The 24480-nt window shown below is 43.9% G+C and overlaps 1 protein-coding gene across 2 annotated transcripts in view; it reads left to right on the top strand.

Annotated features, from left to right (window-relative positions):
• The window catches only part of STOX2 (storkhead box 2), a 456320-nt gene that overhangs the window by 234851 nt on the left and 196989 nt on the right, over positions 1-24480 (top strand). The gene's annotated exons all lie outside the window — the stretch shown is intronic.

The following is a 24480-nucleotide window of genomic DNA, read 5'->3' as shown; positions in this document are numbered from 1 at the left end:
TACCCGATCCATGCCTTATTTAGGTACCGACATTTACACCTTTCATACTTTGTATGTAATCTATACACATACTTCCTGTGGGTTCCAATACAATATGCATGTGTTTTGATTAGTATTGTGATTTCTATTAGATGTTCTATTTTCGTGTGCTATATGTTTTTATTTAGACTCCTGAGGCAGCCCAATAGTGTGTGAAAACCTCGGACCATGTTGGGTATTTTTTACAATAAAGGAATTTGTTTGAGAGTGTTTCTCTCAGATCTGCCTGTGTTCTGTATCAGTGTACAACCAGGAAGATTGAGAAGTGGTAAGGTGATATGTCAAGAATGCATGCAGTAATTCCAGGGTCCCTTTAACCACCTATGGGGCCCTGGGCAAACAGTCCAGCAGCACAGTTGTGAAGGGACTGAAGCCTGAGGAGGGGCTGCTGGCTGCTTTTATTGACAAGTAATGCCTTCATGTAAATTTAAAAATGAATTTCTGTATCATGGTATGTTATCTATTTTAAACTGAATTATTTCCAGCATTTACCAACACTAAGGGTCCCAAAAAACAAGGCAAGTGATCTGCAAGATCCAACGTGGAAAATAAATGAGCAGATCAAAGTGACATCCAAAGGATTTTATTAGAAACATCGTATATAAGAAAGTTGCCCGACACAGAGGGCTGCGTCAGGGGCTAAAATGTATCCTCCCGAAAAGAACAACTAAAATGTATTCTCCCAAAAGAAACAATTGCAATCCTCATATAAGGACAAGAAAGAGTAGAAGAAAAAACCAGCACAGACGGCAAGTCCTATTATGCGCTCAAATCACAAAGCAGTACTCCGTCACTGAAGCTGAAGCGAGTAAAAAGCTCCCAGACAAACATGGCCATGTGGTAAGAAAACTCTTACCGTGTGGCCATGCGGCGGGGACCCCTTACCGCCACCCATTGAGGTGGTGATAAGGGCTCCCGCAGTAACTGAGCAGTGCACGACAATGCCCGATTACTGCCAGGTTATCACTACGCAAGACACTTCTAGGGTTTTTCTTTTTTCCCTGGAAATGGCGTGCGCTCATGGCGGAACTACCGCCACCGGCCTTGTTGGGCCGGTGATAGTCCCGACTTAGCATTCTGTAACCCGCTTTGAGCTTACCGACACTTTGTAAAAACCCCTAAATAAGGAAATTGTGCAAATTGGCCATTATGTGGCTGAATCAGAGACATTACTCATTAACTATTTATTAACAGTGTGCCAGGCGAGTCTCTCTGGAGGTTATGAGGATGATTGTGCTCAGTTGGTGTTATTATTTATACGTAAAGTGACCCCTCAGCTCCATGACCAAGGAGACCAGCTGGAGTCCAAGCCTTACCCCGCTGCATGTGTGGAGCTGTAATTCAGATATCTCCATTTGCGAGGGGAGGGGAGGGGTGGAAACATTATTTAGAAATGAGAGGAGCCATTTTGTATTACTCTTTTTTTTTTTTTTTTTTTTTTTTTTAATGTTAGGTCAATTCACGTGCATACTGATGGTCAGACAGATGGATACATCCTTGGCCATAGATGCAACCACTTGTGCCAAATGTACCCAAGAAGCATTCCTCTGCCCCCCCCCCCCCCCCGATATATCTGTGTGTCCATCTATATCAGGGGTAGGCAACCTCAGTCCTTGAGGGCTGCAAGCCAGTTGTGTTTTCAGGATTTCTCCAATATGCTTGAGATCTATTTGCATGCTCTGCCTCCATTGTATGCATATTCATTGGGGAAACCTTGAAAACCCTGACCTCATCTATATGCATATTTGACTGCATGTGTGAGGCCACACAACCCGTATATATCAGTAAAGACAGACAAAGAGAAAGCAGCCTTGGGAAGGGTGATGGGCATTCACCCTCTTCTGATAATGCGGATCTCATCAAGTGCAGCTGCTGGTAAAAATCATTCCTTGTCCACCCTGGCCAGCCCTACTGCATTCAGCTGTAGCTGCTAACTTTCACTGAAGCTCTCTGGGAATCAGCTTCAGTGGCACACACATTTCTGAGCACTCATCTGTCCCCAGCTCCCATCCCATCTGCCTGTTCTACACCACTGCAGCCCTAGCTCCAGCACTACCACTGCTGCCTACCTGAGCGGGCTGCCCTGGGAGTTCATTGATGTCCCAGAGAAGTTCTGACAGCCATTGTCTGCTCAGTGCAGACATGATGAGTGTGTGAGCCAGCCAGAAGTCCTACAGCTCCCAGTGCATCCAGTCCTGGGCATGGGCTACTCCCTTCTCCACCACCGCCAACTCCAGGCTCTGCTCATTCTGCCTCGCCTTACCCTATGCTTGGAATAAACTTCCTGAGCCCTTACGCCAAGCCCCCTCCCTACCCATCTTCAAATCTTTGCTCAAAGCCCACCTCTTCAATGTTGCTTTCGGCACCTAACCTTTATACCTTTCAGGAAATCTAGACTGCCCCTATTTGACTGACTGTACATTTGTCCTTTAGATTGTAAGCTCCTTGAGCAGGGACTGTCCTATGTTAAATTGTACAGCGCTGCGTAACCCTAGTAGCGCTTTAAAAATGTCAAGTAGTAATAGTAGCCTGGCTGTGTGCTAGAATGCAGCCCTCAGCAAAGAGTCACTGGGTGGCAAGGAGTCTGGGAGCTGCTAGTTGCTCCCCCTCCTAACTCACATGCCACTGCAGAGCACTGTGATCAGTTCTTCCTGAGCAGGCCAGCAGACCAGCAGGCAGCTGTTACACCACAGCAGGGGAAGCTAAGCAGGCCAGACAGGTCAGTAAGGCAAAATTCCAAACCTATGTAACCTGTTTCCCCCCCACCCTGATGGTGTAACAGCTGCATGCTCTGCTCTACTGGCCTGCTTTCAGAAGAGCTGGAGTGGCATGTGAGGACTTGATGCACTGGGAGCTGTGTAGCTAACTAAAGTGGGGGGAAACTGGGATTGCCATGCAGCTTTTAACTTTTTCCTCTCTTTCCCCTAACCATTCTCTTTTCACCTCTGTTCCTCAAAGCTTCGTTCTCTATTTAGTATCTGTATTTTATTTATTTGTTGCATTTGTATCCCACATTTTCCCACCTATTTTAAGGCTCAATGTGGCTTGCATAGTACCGTTAAGGCTTTTGCCCAGTCGGTTGATAGCAAATACAAGGTTGTATAGTGATCGAATGAGGTATATGTGGAGGGTCGGAAGGGATGAAGATTGTGTGTTGTCCAGTATGATCATTAGGCATGCTGTGTTTTGGGTGAAGAGGTTTACGTAGGATTGTTGGGGTAGGCCTTTTGAAGAGGTTGGTTTTTAGTGATTTCCTGAAGTTCAGGTGGTCATGGATTGTTTTCGCAGCTTTTGGGAGGCCATTCCATAGTTGTGTGCTTATATAGGAGAAGGCGGATGCGTAGGTTGTTTTGTATTTCAGTCCTTTGCAATTTGGGTAGTGTAGGTTTAGGTATGATCTTGCAGACCCGACTCTGTTTCTTATTGGTAGATCTATGAGGTCTAACATGCATCCTGGGACTACGCCATATATAATTTTGTGTACTAGAGTGCAGATTTTGAAAATGATCCGTTCTTTGATTGGGAGCCAATCCAATTTTTCTTGAAGGGGTTTGGCACTTTCGAAACGTGTTTTGCTGAATATCAACCTGGCTGCTGTATTTTGGGCGGTCTGGAGTTTTTTTTGTGAGTTGTTCTTTGCATCCCGCGTAGATTCCGTTGCAGTAATCTGCATGACTTAGGACCATTGATTGTATTAGGTTTTGAAAGGTTTCCCTTGGGAAGAAAGGTTTTAGTCGTTTGAGCTTCCACATTGAATAGAACATTTTCTTTATTACAGAGTTTACTTGGCTCTCGAGAGTAAGGTTGCGGTCAAGTGAGACGCTGAGTATTTTCAAGCTGTCTGAGGTAGGGAGGGTGTGTCCTGGGATAGTTATAGTTGTGGGTTTGTATTTGTTATGTTGAGAAGAGAGGATGAGGCAGTGTGTTTTTTCAGTTGGAATGAGTTTGCCCAGGAGTCCATAATGTTCAGGCCATCGTTGATTTTATTGGTTATTTCTTTCAAGCTATGTCTGAAGGGGATGTAGATTGTGATATCATCTGCATAAATGAACGGGTTGAGGCCTCGATTGGATAGGGACTGTGCCAGTGGAATCATCATCATGTTGAAGAGTATTGGTGATTTAAACTCAAAACAAGCTGACAGGGCATATGGCAGTCTGGTGGAGGTAGCGCTGGTGTCTCTCGTACCTCCAAGGTGAAGATCATGTTAGTTTGCTCACCTTCCCCAGTGTGGCCTGCCACAAACCGGTTCTTTTTTCCAGATATGGGCTGTAATGTTACAGTACTTAAGTACAGTTTTCAGTACTTTTACTTGTAATGAGTTACTTTTTTTGTGATACTTTTTACTTGTAACTCGTTACAAATAATCAGTACTTTTTTACTTAGTAACTGAGTACAAGTTAAGAAACTTTTTTTCTTTTTAAGCATTTTCCCTGCCTCTGCTTGAACATGATTGAATACAGTAGAAACAGGGACTGAGGTATCCAGTCAGGCTCAAGCAGAGGTAGGGAAAATAAAAGGAAGGCTGTCTCTCTCTGCCCCCAGGCCTCAGTGTGCCCTCCCAGAGCCTACCTTTACGTACCGTGGTGGTCTAGTGGCCTCTTCGGGGCAGGAAGGATCCCACTCCTTCCTGCCCGCTACCTCTGCTCTCTGCCGTGTATACAAAATGGCAGCCAAGACTTCAAATGGCAGTCTCCTACCACTGTCTATTGTTATTAATTGCTTTACTTATTAGTGCAGTCTACCAAAGATATCCTTCATTGTATGGTGCTGTTTTCTCCATTTGCCTTGTTAGACCCATTTTTATAATGCTAACACTAGCTGGAATGTGTCTTTTTACAGGCTTCTTTTTTTTAGTTATTATTATTCTCATTCAATGTGCATTAACATAGTTCTTCATAACCAATCGTTGCTATGGAAAATATCTATATAATTATTCATATGCTGTTGTTGCATTTAAAAATGCTTTTTCTCAATATTTTGCTAACTCTGTTTTATGAGAATTGTATCCATGAACATCAACGGGTTGAATAACTTATCTCTCTAGTTTGAAAGTTGATTTACCTTTTATCCAGTTGAACAGAAGAGTTTTTACAACAATACTGCAAACGGCTATAGTGAGGGATTGAAAGATTATTTAAAAGTTGTAGTCATCTGTTATGTTGAGTAACAAACCTGAAGACACTTGAAAAATGAGCAAATAAGTAGTGCTGTGTAAATTAAGATTGCCCGATAGGATTCAAAAGGTGTCCAAAAACTGCTTCAAGGCCTCCGGGTCATCAAAAGAGTATTATTGTGAACCGTTACTCGCTTGCAAGCTGGATATAAAAGGCCAAATTGTGCTCCCAATGCTTTCAGACAATCTCATAATGGCTTCCTCCTCTGTTCTGTAGTTTTACTCAAGTCTGGAAAGATTAAGATTTTGGATCTGTCGTGAAAAGTGGTGATTTCAATTTTGCTTTTTTGCAAAATGGTAAGAGCCTGAGGATAGCACAGGATTTTAATTATCGGGTGGGGTAAAGGCCGTTTTGCAGGTTTACCAGAAAGAATCCTGTGTGTTCATTTTAAAACGTATCAGATTTAATATCCAAGAAAGCCGGGAAGAAATTCTGCATGAAGGTAATGGGATCGGAGCCCTCAGCACTCTCGCAAATCCAGAGTATTCTGACATTACTTCTGGCTCTGTTGTTTAGATCTTCTAGTTCTTTCTTCAATGGCGATTTCCCTCATGTTCTTACGCGTGGAGACTGTCTTGTGTGAGTTAGAATTGTATTTCTGAGACAGCGATTTCAAACATGATTAGGTTTGAGACAGTTGCAGTTTAATCTCTGTGATTTTTTTCTTTCAGTTGAGTAAGAGAGTAATTAGAGCCTTGAAGGAGACCCCTGTGTGATAAGAGCTCACACATGATGGATTGAACGGAGACATCTTCCAGGTCTACCTCCACCACCATTGCATCTAATGATGTTGATTCTTAATGAGGCTTTTTTGAAGCTGGTGATGTCAGATGTATGGAATTGGACTTAGGTTTAGATGGCATCACTTCAGAAATCTGGAGTAGTAAATATATAAATAGATTTTAAGGGTGCGGTTTGCAGGATTCTGGTTCCCAGTGTGGGAGCAGCAAAGTTAGGCAGCCATATCTGATTGTGCTCGCTAGCGCTCCCTCTTACTTTATTACTTTTACTTAAATTTTTTTTTATACAAGACTTTATATTTTTACTCCACTACTTTTGATGCCAGTACTTTTACTTTTTACTTAACCTAGCTTTGCTTTTTTCTCAGTATATATTTTGCTCAAATATTAACATTCATAGCCCGATGATCAGAAGCAAGCGCAGGCACTAGAGGCCAATAGCGCCGTACTTGCGCCCGTGTTTGCTCCCGCCTGATGATTAGAGCCAGCGAGCGCATATAACAACGTGCTTGCCAGCTCTGAATGAATGAACATGCAAATGCATGATAATCAGGACATTGCCTATTTCTCCCTAGTGCTCTGTGAGCAGCTCGGCAAACACTGACACCGTTCCCACAGCAAACCCTACGCCAGCTCAGAGCTGGCGTTAGGGTTTGCAGAGCATTGGGGAGGAATGGGGAGCCCTGTCCAGCATGCATTTGCATGCTTGCAGGTCCCCCAAAAGCAGTCAGGGCCCTGGTGGCCTTGTGCCCCCACAAGCCCCAACCCCCCCCCCAGGGAAATTGAAGTTCAGCGGACATCCAAGCCACCGACCCTCCCCCACATGAGGGCCCAGGGGGCTGGAGGTCTGGTGAATCTCCAGCTCCCTTAATCCCCTCAACACCCAAAAAAGAATCCCTGGTGGGCCAAGTGGGCTGCCGCCCCAATCCCCACCCTCCCTGGTGGTCTAGTGGAGCCCTCCCTCCCTCTCCGATGGAGTAGGGAATAGCACACTCCCTCCTCATCAAGCACTGCCTTCAAATTGGCTACACCCTGGGGCAGGGCTTCCCTTAATGGTAGGGAAGCACTGGGCAGGGCACGACCATTTTGAAAGTGGCGCTGGATGAGAAGGGAGTGTGCTATTCCCTCTTCTATTGAAGAGATACAGGGGGGGGGAAGGGTTGGAGATACCTCACATCGGGGGGGTTGGAGACAGCCCCTGTGTCACTGTCTGGGGGGGGGGCTTGGGGTGGCAGCTGGCAGAGTTCTGGGGATCCCACGGACCTCCATCTCCTCGTTGCATGCTTTTGACAGCCCGGACCTGTCAAAGTAGTGCGGGAGGGTTGTGCCTGAGCATATCCTCCTGCACTTTTTCTCTATGATCAGAGCTAATAGCATGCCTATATTTGCATGCTATTAACTCTGATCATAGGGCTGGTATAGCCCTGCGCTTTTTCCGGTACTGTTTTTAGAGTGCTGTTTGGAACAGCACAGGGCTTTTTGATCATATGGCTGTCAATTAGTAACTCGAAAAGCTATGGCTAGTAAAGACAGGCAGTCCTTAAGAACTACAGTATCAGAGCATAAGAATAGTTATTAATCTGGAGATCCTTTATGTTGAGCTGTGCTCTCTTTTAAAGCAGGAGCAGTTCTCATGATGCTTGCATTTCTTTGTGGCACTATTAGAATCGTGAACAGGAACTTTTCATTAAAATATTCCCAGATGCACTCTGTCGTACAACTTTCTGCCAAGGAAGATTTTCCCTTCCAATGTTTCCTTAGTAGGTCTCCAAATTCCACAGAGAAAACAAGAATCTTGAAACGTATTCTACAGGGCTGCAGGGTTATTTTCTGCTGCTCCCTCTGTTTCACTTTCTATTTCTTTTGTATTTATATCCAGGCTTCTCCTCCCTGCTAAGATCAACTCCATCTCCAAAATCCACTATTCATTGGCCTTTGTGTTGGCACTTTTGGGGGCCTATTTACTGTAGGAATTATTATGCACAAATGGTTAATGCAATGCATTAACTGTAATGTGTGTTAATTCCCATGTTAAGCAGCTGAATGCGGGTAGAGCATGGGCGAGGGACTATGCCTTACAGTTCACATGCAGTAACAATCTTCCTGTTAAGTGTTAACACAGCAAATAATGTAGAGCAGTAAATGCCATCCCTAGAGGCGAAGATAACTGTATGAACATGCAGTTGTGACTTTTTCTGTGTTAAGCGCACGCTAGCTCTCTCTAAATTGCTGGGAACTTCCCCGAGAAGTTAATGCAGACATTTTGTAGTTACTGTGGGCCGGATGCACTAAACTTAATGAGCCAGCAACATGGTTTTTAAACTTGTTCTAGTCAGTTTAGCGCGCAAGTAGTAAACTGGGACATGCACAGAAGGGTTCTCCGAGCCATTTTCCTGTCATGGTAGCAGCTAACGAAAACAGAATGCAAATGAGCTAATTTTTATTGTAATGTGAATGCGATGCGATGCGCTACCGTTTCCGACCCCATGCACAAAAGCAGTCCCTACCTTTACCGTGGAAATTTTAATGTGAGATGTGGACCTGCTGGTTCTTCATTATTGCAAGTTGGAGAAGGGGAGAAACAAGGCAGGGAAGATGGAGCACCAAAAAAATAGTTTAACAGCTTACACGCAGCTTCTTTGCATGTATGAAAGCCGTGCCACATATGTTTCTTTTTCAAATTACATTTACTGGCAAGAAATTGGGGGGGGGGGGGGGGGAGTTCTGAAATGTAAAGCATAAAAGTAATGGTGACTTACCAAAAATGCAAGGAAGTTAAGGGTCCATCAAAGAAACAGCGTCTGTGGGACACGGGCTTGGTTCCACCCCCAGCTGTTCCTGCTGCTTCATTCTATTGGCCGGCTGACATCCTAGAATGCCCATCTCCCTGAAGATGGACTCTCATTGGCTGGCTGCTGTCTCAACTCCTCCTTCAGGGCTTCCCTGATGACATCACTTTAGAGCTGTGAACTGATTTGATGTGAACTTCCTGAACCTCCACAGAGAGGGGCTAAACCAATTGGACAGTCTCAGCCTGTGATGTCCTGCCTACTCATTACTGGAGGGGGACATCAGGAAGTTCGGATCCAATCAGTTCACAGCTCTAAAGTGATGTCATCAGGGAAGTCCTACAGAGAGGAGGAGTTGGAACAGCAGCCAGCCAATGAGAGTCCATCTTCAGGGAGATGGGCGTTCTAGGATGTCAGCCAGCCAGTAGAAGGAAGCAGCAGGAACAGCTAGGGGTGGAACCAAACTTTGATGCTACTGATGCCTCACGGAAGAGCGGAGAGCAGCAGAGCGAGGTTTTTCTCTCTTTTTCCCAGCAGCCGGAGGCAGGGAGCTGCAATACAGGTATGCCCATCAAACAAAAAAGCACTTTTGTGTCTGCCAAAAAAAAAAAAAAAAAGGGGTAAATCTACTGCTATCATGTTAGGAATTATTAAGAAAGGAATAGAGAATAAAATGAAGGCCGGCCAACATTCAGCTGGTGGTGGTCATCATGTTTTTTTTTAACTGACCATCCCTGGCTAAATTAGGCTCTAGTGTACTTGAATGTAACTTACCTTGAGCTACTAGTGAAAAAGGTGTGAGCAAAATCCAAATTAATAATAATAATAACAATAATAATAATAATATTCAGTACCGGGCCAGCTCCTTGTGATCCTGGGCAAGTCACTTAAACCTCCTTTGCCCAAGGTACAAAAAAAAAAACTTAGATTGTGAGCCGGAGCCCACTAGGGATAGAGAAATTACCTTTATATAATGTGTACAGCGCTGCATATGTCTTATGCTTTAGAAATGATTAGTAATAATATTGGCCAGGACCCAAACAAAAGATTCTCTCCCAAATCCTGATCCCTTCCCTGTCCCTATTCCCCCTCTCTTATATGGCAGACAGACCCTGCCCAGTCCATCCATCCACAGGATATACCATGCAGGGCAGGATGTCACCGTTTTTCAAGATGATGCTGGAGGCAGAAGTTGAATAGGTATTGCTCCTGCCTTCCGTAAAGGTTCGATTAAGAAGGGGGTGCCACTTGACAGTAGGGCTTTGATTTTCTTTTTTTACTCGGGGAAGGGAGGGAGGGTAGGTTGAGGGGGCCAGTAGACTACCAGGGAAATATTTTGAACTACAGGTGGGGTTGGGGAGGGAGGGAGGGAGGGGGCTACCAGACCACCAGATGGAGGGTCTTCAGTTCATGGAAGAATGGAGGGGCAGGATGGTCGGGTTGGGGGAATAGATTCCTCTCAGCCAATCTTTCTATGCTGCCCTAGACCCTGGCAAAACCTTTTTTTTTTTTCTGCATGCTGCGGGTTAGCTAGTCACCACATTTGCCTTTATTTTAAGGCAGGTTTGCGGTCGGGGTTTCCATGTGAGTTAACACCTGTGCTGAAACCCTTTCTGCATTGCAAATCCACAGCAAAAGTATGCTAAATCTGTAGTAACCACGCGGAAAGGTTTCTGCATTGGCCCCTCAGTGTGTACTTAAGCTCTGGAACTCATTGTCAGATTAAGTAGTAAAAGCAGTTAATGTAGCTGTATTAAAAAAAAAAGTTTGGACAAATTCCTGGAGGTAATACAAATTGTTATTAGGTAGACCTGGGGAAAGCCACTGCTTATCCCTGAGGTTAAGTAGCATGGAATCTTGCCAATTTTTGGGACTCTACCAGGTAGTTGCAACCTGGATGGGCCACTGCTCAAAACAAGAGACTGGGCTAGATAGACCCTTGGTCTGACCAAGTAGGGCAACTCTTATGTTCTTATGGCTATTTAGTCCTTCATAGTTAGAATACATCTTTTTTTCATGCAGTATTTACTTAACCCTTTAGTGTCCAATGTTCCCATCAATCTGTTCCCATATGGCTTATTACGGGAACATTGGACACTAAAGGGTTTTAAACATTAGTGAAGAACTGTAGAACAAGCATCTATAAATCAAGACCCTTTCAAGGAGTTACCTGTACCCAACTTGAAGCATTTTTAAATATTGGAATTTCTACATATAAAACACTTTAAATAAGACATTAGCATGAATAATCCTGCTTTTTTTTTTCTCTCTGTCTCTCTCACAGATATATCTGAATGCTTTATGGGTGCAGGTCACTATGCATTTTTCAGCATGCAGTCTTGTAACCAGATACGGGAAGCAGATGTTTTTTGTGTATGAGTAGCACTGAACTGTCGACTCTTAATCAGAGGGATATATTTTGTTCTGGTTACTTTTACCTACGGAGATGAAACATGAGATAAGTTTTTATGTGGTTGTGAGAAATCTGGAAAAGAGAATCAGGCAAGGTCAGGTCTGGTTTGAATTTATTTGTGAAATACTGAAAGTTAGCGTGGGCACATGTTTATCCAGTCTCTGCACGCAGCCTCAGGTCAGATTTCTTTACCCACCCCCACCCTCATCTAAGGTAGATCTTTTGAGCAAGCGATATTTTTAGCGAGGAGTAGGACCAAGTGAGCTTGTGCACACCCAACTAATTTTCACAAATGATTTTACAAGCAAGGTCTGCTAGCACTATCAGGGAAATGTATATTTTAATTTAGATTATTCAATTGGCAGATAAAAATATCCCTAGAAATGCTGCACAGCCAGGAATATTTGGCTTCTGAACTCTAGAGAAATGTGGAAAAAGAAGAGGGACATTCCCATTGCAACCAGTATAAAAACTGGACTTATTGGTAAAGTAGAAAAACACGAAAAATGGCTTTGCTGTCAGAAGTGTTAGTGCCAAGTAACTATTCTGTACAATATGTGGAGAGACATAAGTACCAAGAAATGTAATCCGAGACCAAGAAAACATTGCATTGAGCACCACTGACCTGAATAAAAATTTTCAGGTGAACCAGTGTAACTACTCACATTATATCATATGAATGCCAGATGGGAGCTCTCTTTGGCACAATCGGAGGTCCCTTAGAGCACTGAGGTGCTAGGGGTGAAAAAATATTTTAATTTTTTCTTTTTCTTTCTCTATCCCCAGGTGAGCTTATCATCTGGAGCAGTGCTGCTTATTAGTGGATCAGTTTTCTTCTGCCACACAGGAAAGGTTCCAAACAGGTCCATCATTGTCCTAGATTTATGTTGCTCTTTGGTGAGGAAAAATTCAGTCCTCCTCCATGTCTCTTAAGTCCAAAATCAATTCTCTTCCCACTAGGTGTGGGCTTGTAACTCAAGAGGTCAGATATTGCTTGGCACCTTAAACCTATTACTCTGATATAACAGCAATTTATTTATTGCATTTGTATCCCACATTTTCCCACCTCTTTGCAGGCTCAATGTGGCGTACAATACATCATGAATGATGGAAATATATGAGAAAGTAGACATTTAGTATTACAGAAGAATCTTGGGTAACATTATAATGATAAAACATGGTAGTAGTATAACAAGCAGATATAGTAAGACAATTCTGGATGTATGTGGAGGAGTTCACATTTGTTGATCTTTGTCATCAGGTTTGTTACAAGAGTGGTAGTTGACTTTTTTCATCCTAGGACAGACGCTGAGTTTCAGAGAAAACTGTTCCAAGGGCCAAGAGATGTGCTAGAGATACAGCTAATGAGAAATAGGGATAGGAAAAAATTAAAGTACTGGGAATTGTGGGAAGTGGTTGGCAGGGAGAGATAAATCTACATGGGTGGGTTTGGAGGAGACCTATATGAAATGAGATGGGATGGGGATGGCTAGGGTAGGGAGGGAAGGAAGGAACAGTGAAAATAAGACATAGAGAGAGAGTCCTATATGGAGGAGCAAGTTGAGGCGACTGCATGGGGTGAGATAAAGAGGGACAGGAAGAATGAGACTTATATGGAACATGCAGTGCAGGGACAGGGGAAAGGAGACCCACATGAAATGGAAGGGGACAATGAAAGTGAGACTTGCATCAAATGGGGTGTGATGTAGGGAGGGAGAAAGACTGCATGAGGTGGGAGAACGGGGAGAGGGAGACCTTTATGAGATGGAGGTGGAACAGGTTGAGGGAAATCTGCACAGGGTGGTGGGAGGAAAGGGAGAATGAAGCTGTACCTCTGAGGTTGAGCAAACAGATGAAGTGAGGGGATAAGGAAAGGGAGAGGAAACTTTGGAGGGAGGCTTGAAGCAGGAAAGAGGGCCCAGAATGGCAGAAGAAAGGGACCAAATCCAGGTGATAGGATGAGTGACAAGGAAAGAGCTTGAGCAAGTAATGGGATGTGAAGCAGAAGAAAGTAGATGAAGACCGGTAAGGATATGAATACAAAGGGTGGAAATAGGAGACTAGGGAGTGGGTGGAAGATGAAGGCTGGGGAAGGAGTCAGTGGGGAATGGAAGGACCAGGCAGGAGAAGTGAGAGATCAAAATCAGAAAGATTGATTGATTGATACTGCCTGCAAGCTATTGAAGCAGTATACATTCAGGTACAGTAGGCAGTTTTCTGTCCCTGGAGAGCTCAGTCTGTTTGTACCTGAGGCAATGGAGGGTTAAGTGACTTGCCCAAGATCACAAGGAGCTGCAGTGGGATTTGAATCTGGCTCCCCTGGTTCTCAGCCCAGCTGCTCTAACCAATAGGAGAGGAAATAAAGCAAACGAGAAAAACAGAACCACAAATTAGGATTCTGTGTGGTGATTAAGTTGCCCCAGATTTTCAGAATAAGATGATCAAGGTCTGGTTTCACCCCACTGGATTTGCAATCCTGCCCCTCTTAGGGACCACAGTAGAGAAATCAGAATTACCATGGGATAGAAACAGAACTGGATCAACTGGTTTTGAAATCTGGAGCCAGTTGGCAGTCCTGTTTGGTGAGGGTTTGTCTTTGTTGTGCATATGTGAAAGAAGTGAAGTATTTCACTAGAACTTAGCTACTGTGTAGAGATCTTTAATAGTCTGAAGTTCTATTTTGCCACTGGAAGATGTAGTGGTATTCTAGGACCAGGTGTAGAAGGATTTGTGGTGTTCTGAGTCCTGGGAATAAGTGTTATTTTGATTTGCCAGGTTTGACATACTATTTTGGCTTGAAATGTTGTTTTTTTACAGGGTTTTATGATATCTCCAAAGTGCCTGGTATTGAGAGTTCGTGTTGATGTTGCTGAGGTTACTCCAGAATTTGGATAGAGCTGCCATTGTTAGGCAGATGTGTAACAGTGAAGGTAATGGCGGCGGTGACGGTGGCTGTGGAAGGGGGAGGAGATAAGAAAGAAAATTTGACTAAGATTGCTGATTGCCTTGCACCAGCACTGGTCATAGTGCAGGTACTAAGACATGCATTTACAGTAAATTCAGGAGCTGAGATAGCACTCATCATATCCTGTTTTACAAGTAAGGTTCATTGCTATCAAGGCTTGTAAAAAATTAACTCATTTGGAGACATTGCCCCCAAGAAATTAGAGCAAAAACCTGCATATATTCCTTTTGAGCCTATTTGTATAAGACTTTTTAATATAGTTTTTACTTAAATATCTTTTCAAGCTATGCAGATATAATTTGGCTAATAGGGGAAAATTTGTTTTCAGTCCCTATTGGGTGCGTCCTTTTTGAATTATTCACTATGATATTGCTGTTTATTCACCTTTTATCCTTGATTGCATGTTCTTAGACTTAAATATATCTTACATAAGTAATGCCATACTGGATCAGACTGAAGGTCCATCAAGCCTAGCATCCTGTTTCCAACAGTGGCCATTCCAGGTCACAAGTACCTGGCAAGATCACGAAACAGTACAATACATTTTATTCTGCTTATCCTAGAATAAGCAGTGGATTTTCCCCAAGTCCATTTTAATAATGGTCTATGGACTTTTCCTTTAGAAAGCTATCCAAACCGTTTTTATACTCGGCTAAGCTAACTGCTTTTACTACATTCTCTGGAAACTAATTTCAGAGTTTAATTACACATTGAGTGAAGAAATATTTTCTCCGATTTTGTTTTAAATTTACTACTTTCTAGCTTTATTGTGTGTCCCCTAGTTCTAGTATTTTTGGAAAGAGTAAACAAGCGATTCATGTCTACCCGTTCTAGACCTCTATCATATCTCCCCTCAGCTGTCTTTTCTCCAAGCTGAAGAATCCTAGTTGCTTTAGCCTTTCCTCATATGGAAGTCGTCCCATCTCCTTTATCATTTTCATCGCCCTTCTCTGTACCTTTTCTAATTCCACTATCAGGCTTATCTTCAAAAGAGATGGACGTCCTTCTTACAGGGTCGCCCAAATTGGCATAATCGAAAGCCGATTTTGGGTGTCCTCAACTGCTTTCCGTAGCAGGGATGACCAAAGTTCACAGGGGCGTGTCGGAAGCATAGCGAAGGTGGGACTGGGGCGTGCTTAACACATGGGCGTCCTCGGCCGATAATGGAAAAACGAAGGGCGTCCCTGATGAACACTTGGACTACTTTACTTGGTCCTTTTTCTTTTATGACCAAGCCACAAAATATGCCCTAAATGACCAGATGACGACCGGAGGGAATCGGGGATGACCTCCCCTTACTCCCCCAGTGGTCACTAACCCCCTCCCACCCTAAAAAAAATGTTAATATTTTTTCCAGCCTCAAATATCATACCCAGCTCCATGACAGCAGTATGCAGGTCCCTGGAGCAGTTTTAGTGGGTACTGCAGTGCACTTCAGGCAGTCGGACCCAGGCCCATCCCCCCGTGGGCCTGTTACACTTGTGGTGATAAATGTGAGCCCTCCAAAACCCACCAGAAACCCACTGTAACCACATCTAGGTGCCTCCCTTCATCCCTAAGGGCTATGGTAGTGGTGTACAGTTGTGGGGAGTGGGTTTTGGGGGGCTCAGCCCATAAGGTAAGGGAGCTATGCACCTGGGAGCTTTTTCTGAAGTCCACTAGGGTGCCCGGTTGGTGTCCTGGCATGTCAGGGGGACCAATACACTACGAATGCTGGCTCCTCCCACGACCAAATGGCTTGGATTTGGTCGTTTCTGAGATGGGTGTCCTCGGTTTCCATTATCGCTGAAAATCGGGGACGACCATCTCTAAGGTCGGCCTAAATGTTGAGATTTGGGCGTCACCGACCGTATTATCGCCCATCTTGTCTCGATAATACCGTTTTCCCCGCCCATTAACAGGGACGTCCTGTGAGGACGTCCTCAGGAAAACTTAGGCATCCAGTTCGATTATGCCCCTCCACATCTTTTTTGAGATGTGACCAGATATGATATGCCCTATCCATATATGTAAGTACCTTGATTGTAGATCTGTATTGATTTATTGGTTGATTATATGTCTTATTTTAATATTTTTTATTTATATGTTAATTTATATGTTTTATAGCATTACTCCTGATGCAACCTTCTGGCAAAATGTGGCCTCGTTGGGTTATTTTTAAATAAAATATTTGCTGTGTGACCTCCATCTGGGATCTGTTCTGTTCTTTGGTTTGTATTTCCTCACAGTGGATTCTCCAGAGCTACCACATTCCCAGTTCTAAGAGGAAGACTTTTTTGTCAGTTCTTGATTTGAACTTACCTCCCAAAAGCAGTGTGGTGTTTGTAGCCCCTGATTTTACCCTTTGAAATCAGTGCTTCTGGTCCCATCATGCATCAAGATGGATTTGCTTGAAATCCTGGACTGGCTTGAAATCTCCCTCTTGGAACCGGGTAATCTGGCAGTTGTTTTTTCCTTCCCAAGAAAGGACTCAGTTTCATTCCCTGCCAATTCAGGTATTCCAAACATTTACATTAAACATCTCCTACTACACGAATTGACTTAGGCCCCACAGAGCAACCCTTTTCTGTCTTGTTGTATTGTGTGTATTGTATGATTATTTTATGATATGATTTTGGATATATTATTAGTGTTGCTCTGTCTATTCTTCTTTTTGTAATTTGTATGTTATATTATGATTGCAATCCACCTGGAGCTGGAAGGTTAAAGCGGGTTATAAATGCCCACTTATCCAGGCCATGTTCAGTCTAGTCCAGTGTTTCCTAAGTCCGGTCCTGGGGTATCCTTTGCTGGTCAGGTTTCAGGATATCCACAGTGAATATGCATGAAACAGATTTGAATATAATGCAGGCAGTATATGCAAATCAAGTTCATGCATATTCATTGTGGATATCCTGAAAACCGGTACTCCAGGACTGGACTTGGGAAACACTGGTCTAGCCCAGTGGTTCCCAAACCTGGTCCTGGAGGCAACCCAGCCAGTCAGGTTTTCAAGATAGCCAAATTAATATTCAAGAGAGAGATTTGCACATAGTGGAGGCAGTATATGCAAATCTCTCTCATGAACATTCATTGCGGATATCCTGGATATCTGACTAGCTGGGGTGCCTCCAGGACTAGGTTTGGGAACCATTGGTCTAGTCACTGCCAGGGGGGGGGGGGGGCAAACAGGGCAGCTGCCTGGGCCCCACAGCTCCAGGGTGCCTCCATGGTCCGCCTTCTCTTCCCCCTTCTTGCCACCATGATCCGGGGTCACCCTCCCTTCCCCATCTACCTTTCATTGTGTATTTGTTGACAAGGGAGTGTTGGCTAGCATCGATTCTGATACGCTGCCTGTGACTGCCCCCTTGCTGTTCCTCTGCCGCATTCCACCCTCTTCTGACACAATTCCCTATGTGGAATGTAGCAGCGGTGGCAGAGGAACAGCGCCAGAGCAGTCACAGGCAGCGTATCAGAATCGCTGCAGCGCCAACGATCTCCTGTCAACAAAAGCATGATATAAGATAGACAGGGTAGGGAGAGAGACCTCAGATTGGAGTGGAAAGAAGAGGGAAGAGATGGGGGACGCGGGGGCCCTCTGGAGCTATTTTAAAGTAGTCCGGGGGAGGGGACAGTGGAGGAAGAAATTCTGGGCCTGGGAACAGGGGGAGGAGGAGAGAAAGATGGCCATGAGGTGGAGGGAAGGAAGAGAGAAGGAAAGATGTTTGACTCGGGAGTGATGGGGATGGAGGGAGAGATGCTAGATGGGAAGAAAGTTGGGAAGAAAGAGAAAGATGTTGGACCCTGAGAAGGAAGAGAGGGAGAGGCAGGTGTTTGAACAATGTGAGGGGATGAAGTATGGAGAGATTCTGGCTCGTGTTGGTTAGGGTGGGGGGGGGAGGGAACAACAGCAGTAAAGAGAGGGAGCAATATTGGACAATGGAGGGAACAGAGAGGAAGAGAGATGGTTATCCGGGGTGGGGGAGGAGGGTAGAGAGATGGGACAGGAAGATGATAGAGGTGTGGAGAAAAAGGGACAGGGAGATGTTAGGTCATGGTGGGGGGATAGGGAGAGGAAGTATTGGGCTACAACAGTGGAGAGAAGGAGAGAGAGAGAAGAAATAGTGGAAATGGCAGAACTATGTGGGCAGGCCAAGAAGGGGTGGCAAGATAATGAGTGAGAGGAGGATATTGAATACAGAGGTAGAAATGGAGGGTAGATGAAAGATGGAAGGGAATAGCAGGTTGGGGAAGGAGTGATGGGAAATGGGACAGCTAGGGAATGAGAGAACAATGTGGAAAGTTAATAGGTAGCTGAAAAGTTAAAAGAAGGAGGATGAGAAAGAAGATGAAATTTGAGTGAATAGAGAAGCTGAAAAGGAAAAAGGGAGATAGGACAGATAAGGGAAGGATCAATATGTCAGAGACAGGTGTAGCGAAAGAATAGAACAAGACAGGAGAGAGAAGAGAGACAAATGGACAAAGTCGCTGGAAAGAGAATTAGCAGAAGACAGAGAAACTGGGACCAACATGATGGAAAAATAAAATGTCCAGACAACAAAGGTAGAAAAAAGTGTTTTATTTTGAATTTGACTTTCTCTTCCTGTGCGCCAGCAGCCAAAAAACTCGTCCAAGCTCTGCAGCCAGTGGCAGTATCCCCGAGCTGCTGCCGCCACTGCTGACCCATGCCCGTGAATGCTTTGTTTTTCTGCATACATGAAAATGGAGCATTGATGGAGTGGCCAGCAATGGCAGCAGCAGGAGCTTGAGAACACAGCTATCAGCTGCAGAGCTTGAAGAGCTCTGGCTGCCTGACCAGAGGAGGTGGTCTTCAGCTGGCACAGCTTTGGGATCCCTGCCACCCACAGCAAGAGTGATGGCTAATTTTGGGTGGTCTTAGCCCAAAGTTGTGATGCTACCAATTGTGTTCAATACAAAAAGGAAGTGCATTTCTGTTTTTATTTCTTCAGTGTTGCAGTACTTGCCATGTTTCAATTTTGATGGTCATATTTCTGTTTCTAATCTCTGATCCCTTGTTCTGTATTTGGTGAAGGCCTGTCTGTGTTTTGTGTGTGAAGATGTAATTTAAAGTTGTTTTATGTGTGGCAGCAATGGTGGGTGGGGAGATTGGGGGAGGGGGCCCCTCCTTAATTTCTGCCCTGTCTAAAACCAAGCGCTGGTCACTGCTCTTGACCACCATGTGCTAGAGGGCTTCTGTTGTCTCTAATTAAGACATTGATTACTTGTATCAGTTTTGGTTCAAAAGCTTTACGTGTAAACACAGGAAGTAAACACAGCTCCATGCCCAAGGACACATTTTCTAAAAAGTATCAAGTTTATTAGTAATTTGATATACCGCTAAAAGGAAATCCATCTAAGCAGTGTACAATAAAACAATTGGAAGTGAAAGTCAGAAAAGAACTACAATATAGATAGGATGGAAGAAAGTTAAGGGGAAGAGGGAAGCAAGGCAACAGAGATGAGGAAAGCTAATAGAGGAAAATCTCCAGAGTGAGGCTATCGACCCACATGCCCGACCTATGAATCAAGGGGGAGTAGGGCCAAAGGCTGCAACAAAGAAATGAGTCTTCAGTTTGGTTTTAAAGGTGGACAGGTACACACCCCTCCCTCCAAATTACAAGAAACAGATCTTTGTAGTGATCAGTTTTAAAACCTGTTCTGTACTAATCACTGTAAAACTGTTTAGAATTTTTGAATGCACTGTCACTTTAAAAACGTTGTAGTTAAAGAAAGCCCTTGCTCTTTGTGATCAAGGAGGTTAGATTGAGAACAGGAGATGGTATTAGGCTATCTAGCCAAGTACATGGGTTGAAGCCAGTAGGCGTAGCTTGCTGGCAGTAGGCAGAGTCACAAGTACAGCCAAAACAATAGCAAACGCTATTGAAAGCAATTGTAAAAGATTATCTAATATAATAATTTGCTCCTCCAACATTCCAATGTGTCTCACTGGGATCGTAACCACCTGCTGACATCACTCCTCCAACGTTCTCCTCCAGCGTTCCAATGTGTGTCACTGGGATTGTAACCACCTGCTGACGTCACTCCTCCAACGTTCTCCGTCCCCCCTCGCTCCCAGTTCCATGGGACCCTTTAACTGGGAGGGAGGGACAGAGGGAGGGGGACCCTGGAACTCGGATGGGGGGGAGGGAGGGAGGTGGGCCTGGAACTCGGAGGGAGATGGAGGGGCAGGGGAGAGATGCTGCACATGGATGGATGGAGGGGGGCAGAGCACAGAGGACGTTGCCTGCATATGGATGAATGCAGGGGAGAGAGCATAATGCAGGGGAGGGAAGGGACCATGAAACTCGGAGGGAGGCAGGGAGGGGGACAGCAACCCTGGAACTCGGAGGGAGGGAGGGGGACAGCAACCCTGGAACTCGGAGGGAGGGAGGGGACGACGACCCTGGAACTCAGAGGGTGGGAGGGGGGACCCTGGAACTGGGAGGGAGGGGGGCCCTGGCACACACTCTCATGCTCACACACACACACTCTCTCTCTCTCTCTCTCTCTCTCACAGACACACTCGCACCCAGTCTCACTCTCTCTCTGTCACACACACACACTCACACAGTCACTCTCACACACACTCTCTCAAACATACTCACTCCGAGGAAAACCTTGCTAGCACCCGTTTCATTTGTGTCAGAAACGTGCCTTTTTTACTAGTTAGAAATAATGGACTGCCTATGCATGGTCCATCTGTAAAAAGTCAAAAGCTGTTCCAGTTGGATAGGCAGTGCCTTAAAAGGTGGAGGACAAAAGAGTTTTTTCATTTTTACTTATTTGAGAGCTTTTTAATTTATTTGAAAGTTTCCCATATGTAAATATAAATATCATGAAATCAAAACTGAATATCACTAAAACAGCTTCAAAAATTATTGTAGCTGGTGGAAACAGTAAAGGCTGTATTGTGTGTTCATTTTTCTACACTGCTCTATACAATACAGTAATACATGGCCAGATTTCAGTGAGGATATTCTGTTTATTGATGGGTTCATCTTAACTGTTGTTTTAATCTGCCTTGGATAGCCTGGTGTTATAAAGATTGGAAGTAAAATTAAACTTTCCTTTCATTGGGGCACATGGAATCACATCTTCAACTCGTCTCTTTTGTATAAATGAATTATTCTGTTTTCAGAGACATACAGTTTTCATAAGTCAAAATAATAAAAATAAATATTTTCTTTCATGCGGATCTCTCATTTGTTTAACTAAATGGGCTATACGCCCCTAATGCAGTCCATTGGTTTTCTTATATTTTGTCCTTGTGATTGATGACTTATACTGTGCCAAATCTGGACAGTGAGACAGAATAATAGAATTCAGTAACATCCAGAACTTACATTTGGGTAACAACTGAGAAATTGCTGTTGACAATGAAAAAGAAAGACATATATATCACAGAACTGGAAAATGTTGGCACATTTAGACTGACTCTGGACTTCTGCATGAAGGTAGCTCGGCCCTCATTATTTAATATCTTTATTTTAAATAGTAGTAATAGTAGCCACTTTGAATCGAAACTTGTTTTAGGAAGATAGTGGGACAAGAATGCATAAATAAATAAATAAATAAACAATATTAAATGCATTGTTATAATATACCACTGCATTCCACAAACCAAAGGAGCAAGTTCCCACAAACCATCTTTCTCTTTTGATCTAGGCACAGGAAAAAAAAAAAGATTTTAAGTGTTCCCAGGTTTCAACCTAATTCATGTTTAATGTGGGATATAACTGCCATAGATAAGTTAATTATTAAATAGAAACGCTGAATGTTGAGCACCTGATTCTCATAACATGATGTCTGTTTTAGTGGCCCTTTACCAGGAGAGAAAAAAATCTCTGCACGAATATAACACGTGCTAGGGTGTCTGCTCCAAATGACACACTGATTATAATTTATAGCAAATTATTACTCTACCTATGAAAAGTTATTCTGTTATTATACTTCTTCTCTGTACATTTGTATTCTGCACAAGCTGGCATGTTTGAAAATATAAGTGAGATTAAGTAAAAATATTACCAACAATAAAGAATGACAACGTGGATGCCGCAGCTCATAGGTTTGTTTGCTTTGTTTTGAGTGTATGCAGAATGATGGATGAGCGGAGAAGGGTAAATATAGACTAACCTAAGTGGCTTCAAAGTTTTGATGTCATGTTGTCTCCTGTTCGCAATCAAATATCCATGTTTGTGATAGTATGTTTGAGACAGGGAGCAGTTGCCCGCCCCACCCTCCTCCATTTCCATCTGAGAGATGTGGGCTCTTGAGAAGACTGTAATGAGTGAAAGCAACATGTGCTGCATTGCTTTGGGGATTTTAAGGCCTATGGATCACAAGTAGACCTGAGTGGAGTAGAACTCAGAACTTTTTTTGTTAGCCTGAGCTTTCTGTAGGGAGGTTCATGAGGAAGAGTAAATAGTGGAAATCAATCTGTCCTTGTTTGTTTTCTCACCTGAAGTGTTTGGTCTACAGATAGCCAGAGATAACAGAGAAGTGAAGGAAGTGTATATCATAAGGTAGTTTAAGTAAAGGCTCAATGGAAAAGTGAAATTTTGAGTTTAGATTTGAAAAGCAGTTAACAAGCATCCTGGGTATCTGAATGGAGTTTGATCTGGAGAAAAGGGGTGAGAATAGGAAAGGCATTAAACGAGGAGATGCTTGATTGGCATGTGGGCCAGCAAGAAGCCAGGTCTGCGTTAGGGGGTGGCAAAAGGACAGTGACTTCGGGTCCCCATGATGTAGGGGGTCCCAAGCTTGTTTCAAACTGAAGGAGGTATAGCCTGCAGGTGGGCTTTGGGGCATGCTCCCCAGTTGCTGCCCTGGGCCCCTAAATATTTAAGATCAGCCCTGGCGAGAAGAACAGAGAGGTAAAATAAATATGGCAAGATACTGTAGTAGAAAGTAGGAAAGAACAAGACTGAATACTTTTAAAGGCAAAGATGAGAATTTTGAAATTGCAGTGGTAGTATGCAAGAAGCCAGTTCAGCAAAGCTATCAGAATTCCTGATTGTTAAACTATAATTTTTTGAAGAGAGTATCGGGAGGTATCAGACAGCCAGTATTTAGCCTGGGACCTTCCCACTTTTTCCTTCTGACACCGATAATCGAAGAGCAAGACAATTTGGTTTGTGTTTTCTGAAACTAGACACAAAGGAACCCTTTTACTGAAGTGCAATAAAGTTTTGCACTTACCATGTGATAAGTGACAAATTATTACAGCACAGTAAGCGCACAATCTGTGCATTACCTGTTGTGGGTATTCCCAGCATGTTTCTGCACAGTTACATAACAGAGTACCTGAATATTGGCACTGAATATCTGGATGTAAAAACCATAGACAGCTGTATTTACACCTACCCCCAGGCGTGCAAAAATGCCTGCTCTAAAGGGCAGGTGACATTACTGAAATCTGCCCCCCCCCCCCCCGATCATCCCCCCCTTCATTATTCCTGCTGCTGACATTTGAATTCCTGAAGACATCCAGACAATCCTGGGTACCCTGCCCCCCTCCAGAAAGAAGACACCCCTAACCGTCCCTAAGGGACAATGATGAACTCCCTCCAAGGTCCTGTCCCAGCTGAACCCCCCACTCGATCTCTATCCCAAGCTTTACCAGAGTCCCTGGTGTCCAGCGGGAACAGAAGCGATCCCCACTTGGGGCCATAAGAGTGTAGGAGTGAGTGGGGATCACTCCTCCTGCTAGAAACCAGAGACTTCAGTAGGGATGGGAATTGGGGAGTGGGCATCTGGAGGTTTTAAGATAATGTGGGGGGGGGGGGGAATTGAGTGTGTTGGGGGTGGAGGGTGCATTTGAAGCCAGCAGGGGTGATTTTGGGGGGATCAATGTCTGGGGGAATGATTTGGAGGGGGCACTCATGCTGCAGGATCAAGGCAATGTACAGAATGGGAGCAGTGATTTAATAAAGCTGTATGTATGTATGTTGGGGGGGGGGGGGGTAGTTTAACATTTTGTTTTCCCATGTTCAGCTTTTTGAAATTCCTGCTCCTACTGGACATGGTGAACTATCACCATGCAGTCCTTCATCTGTTTTACAAGATGCTCTTTGTTCAGGTGAGCTTCTTGTAAAATTCTGTGAAAATTCTCCGTGTCTCAACTTTGACATCTGAATTCATGTCCTTTCTAAAATAGGGTTCTATATCTAGTACTTTCTCTTGACCCAGCTCTCTGATTCCCTAGTCAAAGAAATTGGTCAAATTTACCTTACAAGGCCTACGTCTGGTGAAAACATGCTGCCTTAGATCCTGTAATCTGTTAGATTCTAGAAACTACTACATTCTGTTTCAGCAGCAGCAGCAGCTTCATTAATTTACTCTGCACTGACGTCAGATT

Source organism: Microcaecilia unicolor, chromosome 2 (assembly GCF_901765095.1).
Source record: "Microcaecilia unicolor chromosome 2, aMicUni1.1, whole genome shotgun sequence".
Lineage (NCBI taxonomy): Eukaryota > Metazoa > Chordata > Amphibia > Gymnophiona > Siphonopidae > Microcaecilia > Microcaecilia unicolor.
Note: the sequence above shows the minus strand (reverse complement) of the source record. Positions and strands in the feature narration are given on the sequence as shown.